This window comes from Mauremys reevesii, linkage group 1 (genome assembly GCF_016161935.1).
Source record: "Mauremys reevesii isolate NIE-2019 linkage group 1, ASM1616193v1, whole genome shotgun sequence".
Lineage (NCBI taxonomy): Eukaryota > Metazoa > Chordata > Testudines > Geoemydidae > Mauremys > Mauremys reevesii.
The window spans coordinates 132,134,337-132,149,319 of record NC_052623.1 but is presented as its reverse complement, the minus strand read 5'-3'; the positions used below and the strand labels follow the sequence as shown (position 1 = coordinate 132,149,319).

Sequence of the window (14,983 nt, the reverse complement as noted above, 5' to 3'; positions counted from 1 at the left end):
CATAGTTTCATCATATGGTGGTGGTAACACTTTCCACTCCACTAGTATCTCTGGAAGATGTTAAACAGAAGCTACTAAAGTTAGGCATTTTTAAATCAGAAGGTCCAGATAACTTGTATCCAAGAGTTTTAAAAGAGCTGGCTGAGGACCTTGCTGGATCATTAACGTTGATTTTTCAGTGTCTTGGAGTACTGGGGAAGTTCCAGAAAAATGGATGAAAGCTAATTCTGTGCCAGTTTTAAAACTGTTTAATAGGATGACCCAGGTAATTATGGCCCTATATGCCTGACATTGATCCTGGGTAAGATAATAGAGCAGCTGACATGGGACTTGATTCATAAAGAATTAGAGTGATGTAATTAATGCTAATCAACATGGGTTGAAGGAAAATAGATCCTGTTAAATTAATTTGCAATCTCATTAAAAAAGCTATCAGGTCTGGTTGATAAAAGTAATAGTGTTGATGTAATATACTTAGACATATGTAAGAGATTTGATTTGGTACCACATGACATTTTGATTTAAAAAACTAGAACAATATAAAATTAACATGGCACACATTAAATGTATTTATAACTGACTAAGAGATTAATCTCAAAATGTAATTGTATCATCATCAAGCAGGTATGTTTCCAGTGGGGTCCTGTAGAATTTGATTCTTGGCCCTATGCTACTTAATATTTTTATCAATGACGTGAAAACACTGCTAAATGCTAGCAGTTGAAGATAGAGAATTCAGCCTGGAAATGAGGGGTAACTTTTTGACAGTTAGGGTAATTAATCATTGGAACAATTTACCAGGGGTTGTGGTGGATTCACCATCACTGACAATTTTTAAATCAAGATGGGATGTTTTTGTAACAGATATACTCTAGGAATTATTTGGGGGAAGTCTATAGTCTGTGTTATACAAGAGGCCAGATTAGTTGATCACAATGATCCCTTCTGGCCTTGGAATTTATGCACAAAGAGGAAGTAATTACCCAATGTATAGGTGATAAGACAATGATTCAGTAGTATAAGCATCTTGGGTTTTTTTTTTGTTTTTTTAAAAGATATGTACCTAGATTCTCAGGAAGCTCAGGTTCAGATCCCAGAAGAACTAACTTTCCACTTCAGCCTTCCACTTCAGCCTGAGTTCTGTACAGTTTTGGAGCAATTTCCAAAAGCTCTTAAAAGTCCCATTTTCAAAAGTGACATAGTCACTTAGTGCTAGATTCACAAAGAAATGTAGGTGTAGTAATGCTGAGTGTCACCATGTCTGACTTTTAGGATTCATGAATCCTTTGTTTGGCACCTAGACTCCCTATAAAATGCATGGGGAGAGATAGGCTCCTCAGAATGAGATCCACAAAAGCCAGCACTTTAGATGGCTACTCACCTAAGCTACTCAATGGAAGATGCCAAGCTAAGGGTTGTGCCCTTAGCCCTACCCCTCTCTTGGAGATAGGCCTCTACATCCAGGCTGGTGGGAGGCACCTCCTTTGATTGGGATTCTCAGCTGCAAATCCTCTCTTTGGGTTAGGCGCCTGCACTATTTTAGCAAGAAGCCAGGGGAGGGGGAGGAGGACCTCTCTCATAACTTCTAGTCTGGTGGTTAGATGCTCACCTGGGATGTGGGAGATCTCCAGTTCAAGAGAGAGAAGGGATTTGAACTGATAGCTACCACTTTTCAGGAGAATACTCCTAACTCTGGAGGTATGGGATATTCTGTTGCAACTGTTGCACTCAGATTAAATAATGAAAGACTCATTGGACCAGAGAGAAAGAGAGAGAGAGAGAATGAGAATGGCTCTGTAGCATGGTGATTAGAGCACTCACATAAGAGGCGGAAAAAACAGGATCCAGACTCCCTGCTCCAATTACAACTTTAAATTATTTATCCAGCTTCAACAGGTGTGATGAAGAGCATCCCACATCAGAACATCCCCTAGCTCAGGGGTTAGAGCACATACTTGAGGGTGCAAATCCCAGATCAAATCTCTTCTTCCTCTTCAGTGGTGAAGGTTTTGAACTGGAGGTCTTTCACATCCCAAATGACTATCCTAACCATTAGGCTATGAAGGAGGTTTTTTCTGCATCTGGCCATTTTGTGTGAGCTGGCCTATGGTGGCCCAATCTGGTAGGTGAGGTCAGTCTGAACATGCTCACTGATCGGGCACTGCTGATGAGTTAGATGGAGGAATGCCTATCTTCTCTGGTTCATATACCCCACTGGGGTTTAGGCGAATGGATGCAAAGGTGGAGGTGAAGTGTGTATGCACAGAGGCAGAAATACAGGCACCTAGGAAACTTTTAACTGCAAAAATTGAGTTGCTGAGCAAGTTTAGGTTCCTGCAGCGTTCAGCAGCAGCGGATCAGGTTTTTATTTTTCAATCCCCATAGTCCCTGGTTCTGGGATTTAGTTGGCCAAACTGGCAGTTAGAGGCCTAGGTTCTTTTATGAATCTAGCCCTTAGGGTTGGTTCTTCAATTTAGGTGCCTATATAAGCAGATAGTGAGATTTTGAAAAATAGCTAACTGTCATTTAAATGAATTTCAGTTATTTCACTGGGAACTAGGCGCCTCAATGCTTTTTGAAAAACACTAGGGACCAGATCCTCAAAGGTCTTTAGGCACCTAACTCCCACTGATTTCAATGGCAGTTAGATGCCTAAATGTCATTGAGGACGCAGGTCTTGCTGCCAATCTACATATTTAGCTGCCTAAGTAATTTTAAACATCTGACCCATAGTGTAGCTAGGGCAAGGCAGTGCAGCAAAGTACTTTAAGTGAGGAGCCATTCTGGATTAATCCCATTCTATACCAAATGCAGGCAATCCACCACAATTATGGTAACCAGTGCCCTAAAAGCAAATTGATACAGCTGTTTCCCCCCCCCCAAAAAAAAAACAAAAACAAAACAGACTAAAATGTTTTTCGTAGCAGGCAGCTAAACTGGTTGTAAAAACATGTCAGAACTGAAAATCATTTTATGATTTTGAATTTAGTTTTTATTTGTTTGTTTGTTTTCAGGGCCACCTGGGGGGGTGGGCAAGAGGGGCAATTTGCCCCAGGCCCCACAGGGTCCCCCACAAGAGTTTTTTTGGTGCCCCTGGAGTGGGGTTCTTCACTCGCTCCGAGGGCCCCGGAAAACTCTTGCAGGGCCCGGGCCCCTGGAGCTTCTTCTGCTCCGGGTCGTCGTCAGCAATTCAGCGGCGGGGGGTCCTTCCGCTCCAGGACCCGCCACCAAAGTACCCCAAAGACCCGCGGTGGGGGGGTCCTTCCGGCACTTCGGCGGTGGGCCCCGGGGCGGGTCTTCGGCGGCAATTTGATGGCGGGGGGTCCTTCCGCTCCGGGACCCGCTGCCGAAGACCTGAATCCTCTGGACGGCCCTGTTTGTTTTTAAGATGTAATTGGAGGGTAGATTAGACCCAGGTACAGAGTATTATTTATCTATTTTTAAAGTAGTGTTTAATTTTGATTTTCCATGAAACATATGCCCAGTATTTATTACAGTATATTTCCATTGTGTTTGTTAAAAAATGGAGGATGCACCTAAAATACTTTTTCTGCAGGTTTGCATTATCAAACAAATCCATTTATTTTATATACTGTTTCCTCTTCCATTGTTCTCTCCTAAGAAAGTAGCTTAACAAAAGGGGAACAAAGTACATTTCTGATATGAAATATGCAAACATTACTGTGAACCAACTGAAAGATTGTTCAGAAATGCCTGTGTTTAGATAAAAGTAGTCAAGTGAAGTCTATTTTGCATTCTGTCCTTTTTTTGAGAATTTTATTAATCATGTCTCTTTAACGACACTATCCCACAAAGGGCCAAAATCAGTTCCTGTTGTAAATCAGCTCCCTTGATTTTGATCTAGGTGCACCTATTGAAGCACATGTATATGGTCTAACGATAGTTACTTGTTGGTTGGGATGACTATATAACAATCTTTATCTGATATCTTTGTAAATTCTAATACCTCTTTAACAAATAACTGACAAAGATTGATTATTTGGTAAGAGATAGTACAGTAGAACCTCATAGTTATGAACACTTTGGGAATGGACGTTGCTTGTAACTGAAATGTTCATAACTCTGAACAAAACGTTATGGTTGTTCTTTCAAAAGTTTACAGCCGAACGTTGACTTAATAGAACTTTGCAGTTCTACTGTGCGGAGGAAAAATGCTGCTTTCCCTTTATTTTTTTAGTAGTTTACATTTAACACAGTACTGTATTTGCTTTTTTGGGAGGGATGCTGCCTGATTGTGTACTTCTGGTTTCAAATGAGGTGTGTGGTTAACTGGTCAGTTCGTAACTCTGGTGTTCGTAACTCTACTGTAGTAAAAATGGATACCAGTCTTTGCAGCCCCAGCTGTTATAATTAACTCCTTACAACAAAGAAGTTGTAGTTTAATTAACTTGCTTACCTTCCACCAAGTGCACGCTAAAGCTTTCAAAACCTTGAGTAGTGAGGGTGGAGATCAGTGTGGAAACAAATCTCCAGTAACTAGCAGTGACTTTCACCCTTTCAATCTAGTTTTCAATCAGTGGGCTTCAAGGTGCTATTATTATCCAATAATTATATTGTATCTAAGCCGTGAAGCTTGCTGCTTTGCCTTACACATTTTGGCCTGCTATTGCAAATCTTACATCATATCAGTGAGACTACGTGCTAGAATAGGCTTACCTCACCTGTGCAGAAGTTTCAAGGTCAGGATAAGAAGGAGCAAACCCTAAATCTTCCTGGCTTATCACCTATGAACAATCAGGATATAATTAGCTGCTCAAAAGCTGAATTTAGGACATAGGCCAAAGGACACTTTTCCTGAAACATGTACCTGAAACTCAAAGCTTCTCCATTACTAAAACAGTGATTTAAAAGGGGCCTTAGCAAGCACATGTCCCTTCAGAAAGAAACAAACATGTACCAGTATGGTTTTACATTTTCCATTATATAACATACAATACACAAAGCAGTCTATGACATTTCTCTAGAAGCTTTTCCCCTGTACTGTATGTAAATAAAAAGGCCAGAAATATGCATGTAAGAAGAAGATAGGGACAGCTCCAAGGCCTCACTACACATTAATTGCCAGCAAAAGCACACCAGATTTAGCTAATTTCTGTATTACCAATTTATTTTCATTGTGCAGTAAAATAGCACTTTATAGATTAGTAATACAACAAATAGCAATCAGTCGTTATTTCCATGCCAGGTTTGCTTCCCTGAAACTTATCTGCATGCTGGCCAAACTCAGCTAATGGACTCACTTCCTGTCTGAATTAGGCTAGAACAGGGTTTCTCAAACAGGGGTCGCCGCTTGTGTAGGGAAAGCCCCTGGCGGGCCAGGCCAGGCCAGTGTGTTTACCTGCCCTGTCCACAGGTCCGGCCGATCGCGGCTCCCACGGGCTGTGGATCACTGCTCCGGGCCAGTGGGAGCTGCTGGAAGAGGCGCAGGCCGAGGGACGTACTGACTGCCGCTTTGAGGTTTGAGGTTTGAGAAACCCTGGGCTGCAATGTCTTTTATGAATCAGATGAACTGTTGTATACCCATTGCCAAAATTCCTTGGGAAAACTGTTATACTGTGCCTACATCACTTGCATTGTAGTGAGTCAAGCACTTTGTTCTCACTGACTTCAGAGATTAATGTAAATGTTTTTTCCTGTACTGTCTGACTTCAACCAAATGCCACAGGCCACAGCAGTAGAGAAAATAAATGCAATCTCCCATGACATTCTGTTACAAGGCAAGCCAAGAAGAAAACAAAAACAAAACAGGCGTTATAAACTTGACAAAGGAATAAAGAATCCAAAAAGATAAAATGAAAAAAAAAAACCATTAAACAATATGTAAAATAAACATTTTGAAAAACTTCCCTACTTTGATAATTACAGATTAAGAACAAGTCAGGATGTGCATTGAATACAAACCATTTGTTAATTTATCCATAACTTGTTCTTAAATAGACTTAGTCCTTAGTTGCTTTGACAAGTAAACTGTCCCTGAGGAATCCTTAATCTTTCATTTTTCCTTTGAATGGTAACTGATTTGGAATATTTGAATTATCCTTAGTTGAGAGAGAGGTAAGAATAAAACTTGGTGAGAAGATAACAAGCACATTACATATAACTATTTAAAGACTACTGCCAATTAAGGGAAATGCATGCCTGTTTTTGTTTTTCTATCCAAGGACATTGATTCACAAACTACTTCAGCTATAAACAGAAAATAGGAACAAATTGTCTTAAATTTTGAGATCACTACAGGGGTAGGGCCAAAATTCCTTTTCATTTCATGGTATTTTCTGTGAATAAATGGCAGCAAGTACCAGTGTTGTATTAGGGTTCCTGTTAAACATGTACTTGATTTTTTCCCTCTCCTTGAAATCCAGTTTGCCTTCCTAACTATTTAAAATACTATTTCTAATTCTGTGTTATTAACTGCAATTCAGAAAATAACTTTAAAAAATCACTATTATGTTACTGACCTATATAATAATGCTAAGTTATGTGACTTTGAATACTTAACAGATAGACTAATTAGAGACTGAATTATTTGGGGTATAACTGATAGGTCAAAATGAGGTTGTTTAAAAAAATGAATTAGACTTTGAAAAAAAAACACCCACAAAACAATAAATATTAGCAAGGCTAGTGCAAGCTATTCCTCTTAAATGGAAGTGTTAGCAAGCAGTGAAATGCATCTAATTAATAAAGAGTAACAAGGCTAAACCAATGACAGAAACCAAATTTATTTACAATACATTGGGAACAGAGCATAATCCAAAGGTATACATCAGAATAAGGTGCAAAACTGTGGTGCTTAGCACAGATTGCAAAGAAATGCAAAAACAAAAATTAATTAAAGAACATGTAGCTAGAGAACACATTTCCGATGATGTTACAGAAAAAGAGAACTTTGTAGAGATTCTTAATAATTTTACAAAGCAAGGTTCTACAACAGATGGGGTTGTGACACTTGAAATATTTGAACTGTGAATTTCAGTGTAGATACTGGAGCTGAGTACACCATAATCACAGAAAGAGTGTACAAAATAATTGGTGATTGTAGTCTAGTATTAAACATGTAAATTAAACTTCTTTCACATAGTGGGCACTAAATGTGCCCATTTGGTAAAAACGCTGTAGAAGGACAAATACTACTTGATATACTGTAGTGGAACAGGAAGGCCCATGTATAATTTGTCCACTAAACAAGATGCAAAAGTTATTGTTAAAGAATTCTGTGAGATATTTCATGGGACTGGATTTGTTAGTGTTATAATACATCACACTGATATAGATCTTAGCACAGTGCCAAAACCACACCATCATCTCTTTCAAGCAGTCTGCTGTTTGTGAAACACTCGGGATTTCAGGTTGTCTTTTTCAGCTGCTTTCACGGGTCCTACAATGTCTGGAAATCTCTTCAAACCACCTGACCATCCCCATGGAGTTCAGCTAAGTCGGTGGTGCACCTGCACAAACTTAACCTGGCCCTGCCTCTATAACATGTCTATGAGTGTGAGCCCCACTGCCTACACTTCACTGCTCTGAAGCAGCAGCTTCCTATTTCCAGCAGCAGAGAGGAGCAGCCAGAGGTAGGGATGGCTGATTGGGAGATGTAACAGGGATGTTGGGGTGGCATTATGCCCCTTGTCCATGTGTGCTGGGGGTGTGTGATCTGGTAGGAAAAGGCTGAAGAGGCAAAGTCCGAGGCAAAGAGAGAAGGAAATTTTATAGAGTTCAGACAGAGGATGAATAGAGCAATAAATTGTGATGAAATAGGGACAAATTTTCTTATATATGTTAACATGCAAATGATCTCTGCTATGCTTTTTAGTCCTTTGCTCAACATTGTTTAAGTCTCTGTTGCCTATTTAATCTTCCAGTGGTTGAAAGGTGTAATAGGCATACCACACAATGTCCCATTAGCACTGTAAGACAAAGGAAAAGCTGAACTTGACATGGTAACATCAGATGGTACTGAGTGAAAACAGGGACTGCTTACTGGATTAAGAGGATTGTAAATTTATTACCATATAAAATGAAATAAGATAAGGATTTTTATAGATCAAGAAGATTGTAATAAAGCTACCAAAATGCTGTCTCAGGAGAACTGAGGAGCTCATATCCAGACTTCAAAATGCAAAGGTATCTTTAGTTGTGGATTTAAGGCAAGGCTTGGGCAAGTCCAGCTCAATAAAGAGTGCAACATTCTTCACATCACTTTTGGTAGTCATGTGTTTAAATGACTTTGCTGCAGGAGTGCCTCACCTTTTATTTTACACCAAAACATGTTCCAGCCCTTTGTAGATCTGGGTGGCATGGAAGCAATTGTTCTGCTGAGATGAGGAGAAAATAATCAGCACAATGACAGACTGCAAAATGTTTTGCAGCACGCCAAAATAAACAGCCATCAATTAAACAGGAACAAATGCCAGGACATCTACTCAGTGACAAAGAGTTTGGCCAAACCCAGCAAAGACATTTGTATGGCAAATGTGAAGAGCACAAAACAAGGAGACCATAGAGAGGTTTATAAGCATGTTCGGATATGTAGCAAATTCATCCCCAATTTGTTACCATGAGTTGTTCCACTCAGAATGCTGTTTGAGAACAGTATGGAATGGCACTGGGATGGTTGGCAAAAGGAATTTTTAAAGTTGTCACAAGAACTGAGTGAATAATTGATTTTTTTGTTTTGTTTGGTGGCCGAACAAGAAAATAATAATAATAAAAAAGATTATTTTTAACCATTTTTTTCATTTTGATTGTTTGTTTTTGTTTTATTTTTACTCACCTAATAGAAAAAACTGTACAAATAAAGGGGTCAAATGTAATATGTAATGCAATGAATATTGTTTTGAAATGAAATTTAAACAAAGTGACTATTACAAAGGACGTCACAACAGTTCGTTATGAAAATGGTGAAATTAACCGTTTTGACTTTTTCAACAACAAAAATAATCTTTTTTTTTTTAAATTCAGCTGAAACTATTCACCAAATTTAGCAAATAGATTCAGTTGCTCTGCAACTGTATTTTTTACTGTGACCAAATTAAAAAAAAAAAAGGCTTCCAGAAACAGTTGTTTCAGAAGTGCCAGTACTATAATATTTTGAGATTGACATGAAACTTGTGATTTAAATACACATGGTTTGGAGACTGAAAGGTTACATACAGAGACATGCTTCCTAAGCACTGACTGCAACCCAAGAGAACTATGTGTTGGTTAAAAAAGAAATGCTTGCAGTTGTTTTTGGTGGTGAGTGGTTTCACTGAACATATTTATGGGCAGAAGAAATCAGCGGTGGCAGCAAAAGAACTGAAACCTTTGGAAGTCAGATATATTACAGAAACCATTTCATAAAACACAGCCTGGACTTCAGAAAATGATAATGAACTTGCAAAAGTACTTGAGAAATGTTTAATATGGGCCTACGTAAAAGCTTCTTACAGTGGACATGCTTTCAAGAGTTCTTATATTTAGTAAAGGCAAAGAACTGCAGGAATAAATAAATACAACACAATTACTGACCATTTCCAAACCCAAATTTGACAAACTTGAGTCAGAATCAAAATTGACCAATCCTATAACAGCTTGAGAAGATACTGCTTGATGGATAGCCAACATAAAAAACCTTGGCACTTCAGACATAAAAGTTATTGTGACCATAGAGAAATTGCATCATTTCATGGGATTTGGTACAAATTACATTGTATCGAAATGCAGCGTGAGATTGGAAATGCATAGGGTAGTGATTACTCTTAATCAGGATATTAAAAAGTGAGAGAACAGAGCCAGAAATGTTGTATTTTGGCCAGGAATGAGTAGTGACCTCAAAGATAAAGTTTGAAATCGCCAATAAATGCAGGAAACAGAATGCAACTAACCACTGAAAACACATGAAATTGATTTTCATCATTGTACAAAGGTTTTTACAGAAATGGAAAATGGACTATTCACCATTTTTTAAAGTCAAACTGTTGCACAACTCATAGAGCAAATATGTGATCACACATTGTAAATCACAGATGTTCATCATGAGATTTGAGATGAGTAAATATATAAGGGCCATAAATTTACTAATAGTTTATTTTCACAACTTTATTGGTTTTGTTTTGTTTGTTAGTTTGTTTGTTTTTTGTTTTGATTGGAACATTTAAATGTTTGTGCAGTACCTCGCACAATGGGTTTCTGATTGGGTTGGCCTCCAGGTGCTACTGCAATGTAAATTTTAGAGTTGGTTGAAAAACTGAGATTTTTGTCGGCAGGGTAGAGTGAAGATCATCCCCTTTTTGCTATCTAAATTTGAAATGTCAATGAAATTTTTGCATTAAAATGTCAACACTTTTCAAGTAATTTTATAGTTGATAAAAAATTGAGATAATTTGTCACAAATGTTGCAAAAACAATATAAATTCACAATTCAGAAAATTTCAAACAGCTCTACTAAATGTTACATTGTTGTTGTTTTATGTATCTATTTATCAGTTCAAATGAACCATGTCAGAGCCTTAGTATACACAGGCAAATGAGTTATCAACAAAGTCAGGACAAATAGCAAAGGACTCATTTCAAGGGGGTTTGATTCCTGGGGGATGAATAGTATCTGTATTTAGCATTGTTGGAATATTAAAACACCCTTAAATAATGTTTTAGTATTACCCATTCAGAATTGTAAGTGCAGAAGGACAGCCATTTTAGTGCCAGCTTCTAAGAAAGCTAATTGTTACAAAAATTGTTGAAATCATTATAAAATAGCAATCTGCCAGGAAATCAGAACAAGAGGTATAGTGCATCAAAAATGCCAGACAGTTATCCCCATCGCAAGTGGAAGAAAATGTTGGATTCCAAACAGGAAGTTGCTGGCAACCTGCCCAGGTGACAGATATACCATCCCTTCTGGGGGCAGTCCTACCAGAGGAACAGCAGCTGTCTAAACAAAAACAAAGGGGACGTTGGTTCTCTGTTTCTCAAGGCCATCCAGAATGCTGCTGACCTAATAATGTGCCCACCAAGTCACTGCCAATGAAAAACATAAGGAGCAGCAAACACAGGCTTTAGATGATGGATCCACCTCTGCCTCAGCAGAGGCTACTACAGAAGGAACTGTTTTGAGAAAAAAGAAGCAGGTGTGTGATCAGCTAGACAGCCACTGAGGTACACAGATAGGAATTACTGCCAGATGTTCAATAAGATGGAGAATAATCCTCTTGTCTGTCAAAGGGTTCAGGTTGCCTACCCTGACTGTGTCCTAAATATCTGTGTTTTATTAATTGACTGTATTAGCTTGTACATGCTATTGTTGGATTATAACATGATTTATTAGTAATGTTTGGGTTTTTTTAAAGAGATGATGTACTAGTAACCAGTGGCATAAGTGACCCCTGCCATGTGACACGGTCTAACCTTTTTCAACCCTGGTCCATATCAGGTGACTGAGGCCCGAACAAAGAGATCAATCCTTCTTGCAAGTTCCTCTGGGTGTCACAAAATTTTTGCATTCTATCCTTTCCACAGTAACACCACATACATCGGTACGTGTGTGTGTGTGTGTAAGGAAAGACACCAAAAAAACCCATAGAAAATAAAGTCCAGTCCTTTCTGACTGCAGAGAATGCAAGAAAGAGGAACATATAGCTTTATGTACACTATATAAATTTGGGAGGTGCTAATTTAACATGGTCCTGGGAGCCATATAAGAACCTAGACAAATGGAAGGGAAAATGGAGAGAAGGAGAATAGTAAAAGGGATTCGGAAACAGATAGGTGAGTATTAATGAGACAGTTCTGGGTGGAAGGTGGGAGAGAGACTGAGGGATTAGATAAAACGAAGTGAGGTCAGAAGACAGATGTGGAGAAGACTGAGAAGGGACTGTGGGGAAAGAAAAGACAAGAGTAAGAGAGGTCTTGGGAAGATAGGAAAAATTGAGGGGAGCAGTGCCGTATCCTAAAATCATACTGTGACATTATCTGATTAAAATATGAACATATAGATCATTGTTGCAACCACTGATATATTTGCAGCAAATATTGTACAAAGGTTGTTGAATAAGATGTCTATGAAATTTGCTGGTTATGATTATGCTATCTGTATGCACATGTCATTTTTTTTATTTAAAAAGTTATAAGTATTGGCTCTATACCTGAATTTCAAATGTTTGCTCCTGGGGTAATGCCCACAAAGTAATCAGCCAGATATGCCATGTAAGATATCTGCAAAATGTCATAATTTTCCATATATGATAATCTTGTTTATATGTTTGTATCACCTTTGCATTATGAGTTATAGATATGTAGGTATGCCTGTATTTCAAACTTGAGCTATGCTCCTGGGTGACATCCCTAGACCATTTGGCATCAGCACTGCCTATCCTGCTTGATGGCCCATTAAGGACCATCAGCTGTACAACTGACCCACTGAGAGAAGGCAGATACACCTTATGACTCAGCAAAGCATGTAGGGAAATGCCTATGGAGAGAACTCTAAGGCTTTCAAGCCATGTGCTGGGCAGCTTGTGTTTGAAACAAAGGAAGCACAGGCTGCATGGAAAGAGACTATAAAAGGCAGCTGCATCTTCTCCGTTTGGTCTTCAATTCTGCTTCTTGCCTCTGGAGGAACTTTGCTGCAAACTGAAGCTCTGAACAATGGACTGAATGACCCGTCCAAGCTGTGGATGTACTCCAGAGACTTGACTTAGCCAGCAGTTTATTCCATCACTGCTACAAGCCTGAGACGAGAACTTTGCCATTACTGGATGTAATTGATTCCTTTAAGCAATTTTAACGCTCACCTTTCTTTCTTTCTTTCTTTCTTTCTTTCTTTCTTTCTTTCTTTCTTTCTTTTTATAAATAACATTTAGATTTTAGTTAACAAGAACTGGTTTTAGCGTGTATTTGGGTAAGATCCGAAACATTCATTAACCTGGGAGGGAATGTGTCCGACCCTTTGGGATTGGTAGAACCTTTTCTTTTATATGATGAAATAAGATTTACAAAAATTTTCTTCAGATTTGATGTGGGTACCTGGATGGAGGCCTGAGGCCAGATCACTTTAAGGGAACTGTGTTGTTTGGACTTCTAAGTAATCAGTAAGGTAATAAAGAAGCTGTTGTATGCTGGCTTGATGAATCTAAGTATTGGAATATCCACCAGCTTTGGGGAGTTTGAATGCCCCCTTCTTTGCAGTTCCCCCTAATTGAGTGACCATAGCTGGCCCTCACTAGGACCCCGGTCACATATACCAATAGGAATTTTTTGCTCACACCGTCATGTAGTCTACCTGTGTATATTTGCATAGTGCTTATATTTACTTTATTCTCTTAAAGAAATTCAGAAGCTTTGAATACTTAATAGAAGTAAGCTAGAATCAGAGATTTGTTTTACTTGGAAACATAAAGCACAGTTTGTTTCACCATGAGAGGGCAAGGAATATTGCTGTGTGCACAGTGTGATATATGGTCAGAAAAGTCTATGAAATTTCTAAGGATTCATTGCACCATCTATTCAAAATTATGAAAGCTAACATGCAGTTTTTGTTGTTCTGTGAAAACAGATGGAACGTTCTAAATAACATGAACTGTAATCTCTCTACATTGGGCCATTTGAAGGTCCCTGATAAATAGTGGTTTTTGTACCAGGGAAGTTCAGGGGAACATAGCTCTCTTGCAAACAGCAAAGAGTTATGTTTGCTGTCCACTTCAGGGAGAGAGCAAAATAACTGTGCATCCTTTATATAATATTGTTTTTGCCCAGGACTATCAGTGATATTTTAGTAAAGACTAACTGTAGAGATGGTGGAAATGAACTGATAACCTTGTGCAGTGAGATATGACTCTGCTTTAGGGAAGATACCATAGAGTAATGCTTTGAAAATGACACAAAGGTTGATAGAGGAATGGAAATTAATACTGGGGGGAAAACAAATCTGCTTCAGAGACATTGCGAAGGTCATGATAGAAGGTGGTTGGACTGCAGTTTAAAAGCCTTGTGCTCTTTTTCTGACCAATGGATTTACATCAGAAAACAGGAAAAAATATATATACTTCTTGACAATTTTAGCTCTGAAAGATAATTCAAAATATATTCCATCTCATTTCAAGTGATCCAATGACCGAGTTCTCTGTCTGTGTAATAGCACTGAAGATTTGGTCAGACATGACCATTACGGGTAAATCTTAATCTGGATTTTTGAGGCAGGCCTCTTAAAATGGTATTGGGGTTTCTCTGTATTGGTAAAATGACTTGGGGTATGCCTGCATGGCTGGGCATACAGTCTGTGTATATATGTGAATATTTCACCTGTGAGGAAAGACTAAGCAAAATAAGGATTAAACAAGTATATCCATATTGGAACAAGGCCCATTTTCGCATTATGGACCTGATCCCGCACCACTGAAGTCAGTGGGACTTTGCCATTGATTTCAATTATAGCAGGATCAAGGCCCATACGTACACACCATATCTAGCACAATCCTTGAAAGGACCCTACCATGTACAAATAATAACAATGCATATAAGTCTTATATACCTGCATGATCACTGTTAAATATATATGCTAACTTTAGGCTTGATTCAAATATTTCACAATGAATTACCTAATGTTTTTGAGCATTGTTGAAAACCAAGTACAAGCTTATAAACAAAGCTTAGCTATGAACTGCAGTGTGTCAAATTGAGGGAGGTGTCTTGGTTATGGTGTTGGCTTGAACTGGTTGGAAAACTTGCATCAAATCATGGGAGAAATGACAAATTCTCATATTTTGGAATTTTTTTGTTTTTCTGCTTTCTGACCTGCTTTACTGCTGGAGCAAAGATGATGAATTGTGCTAAAGTTCTGAACATTCACTGATGCAGTAAAATATAATTAACCAAGCCCAAGATGACATTTTTAAATTGTGTGTGTTTGGTCGAAAGATAGAGGCTGTCTAACAAATCATTTTCACAGGTTTATCTCTGTTACTAACAACAGAAAAATAACAAAACA

At 38.4% G+C, this 14,983-nt stretch overlaps 1 protein-coding gene across 2 annotated transcripts in view; it reads left to right on the top strand.

Moving 5' to 3' along the window:
- Window positions 1-14,983, top strand: part of NLGN4X (neuroligin 4 X-linked) — a 278,777-nt gene that overhangs the window by 57,552 nt on the left and 206,242 nt on the right. The gene's annotated exons all lie outside the window — the stretch shown is intronic.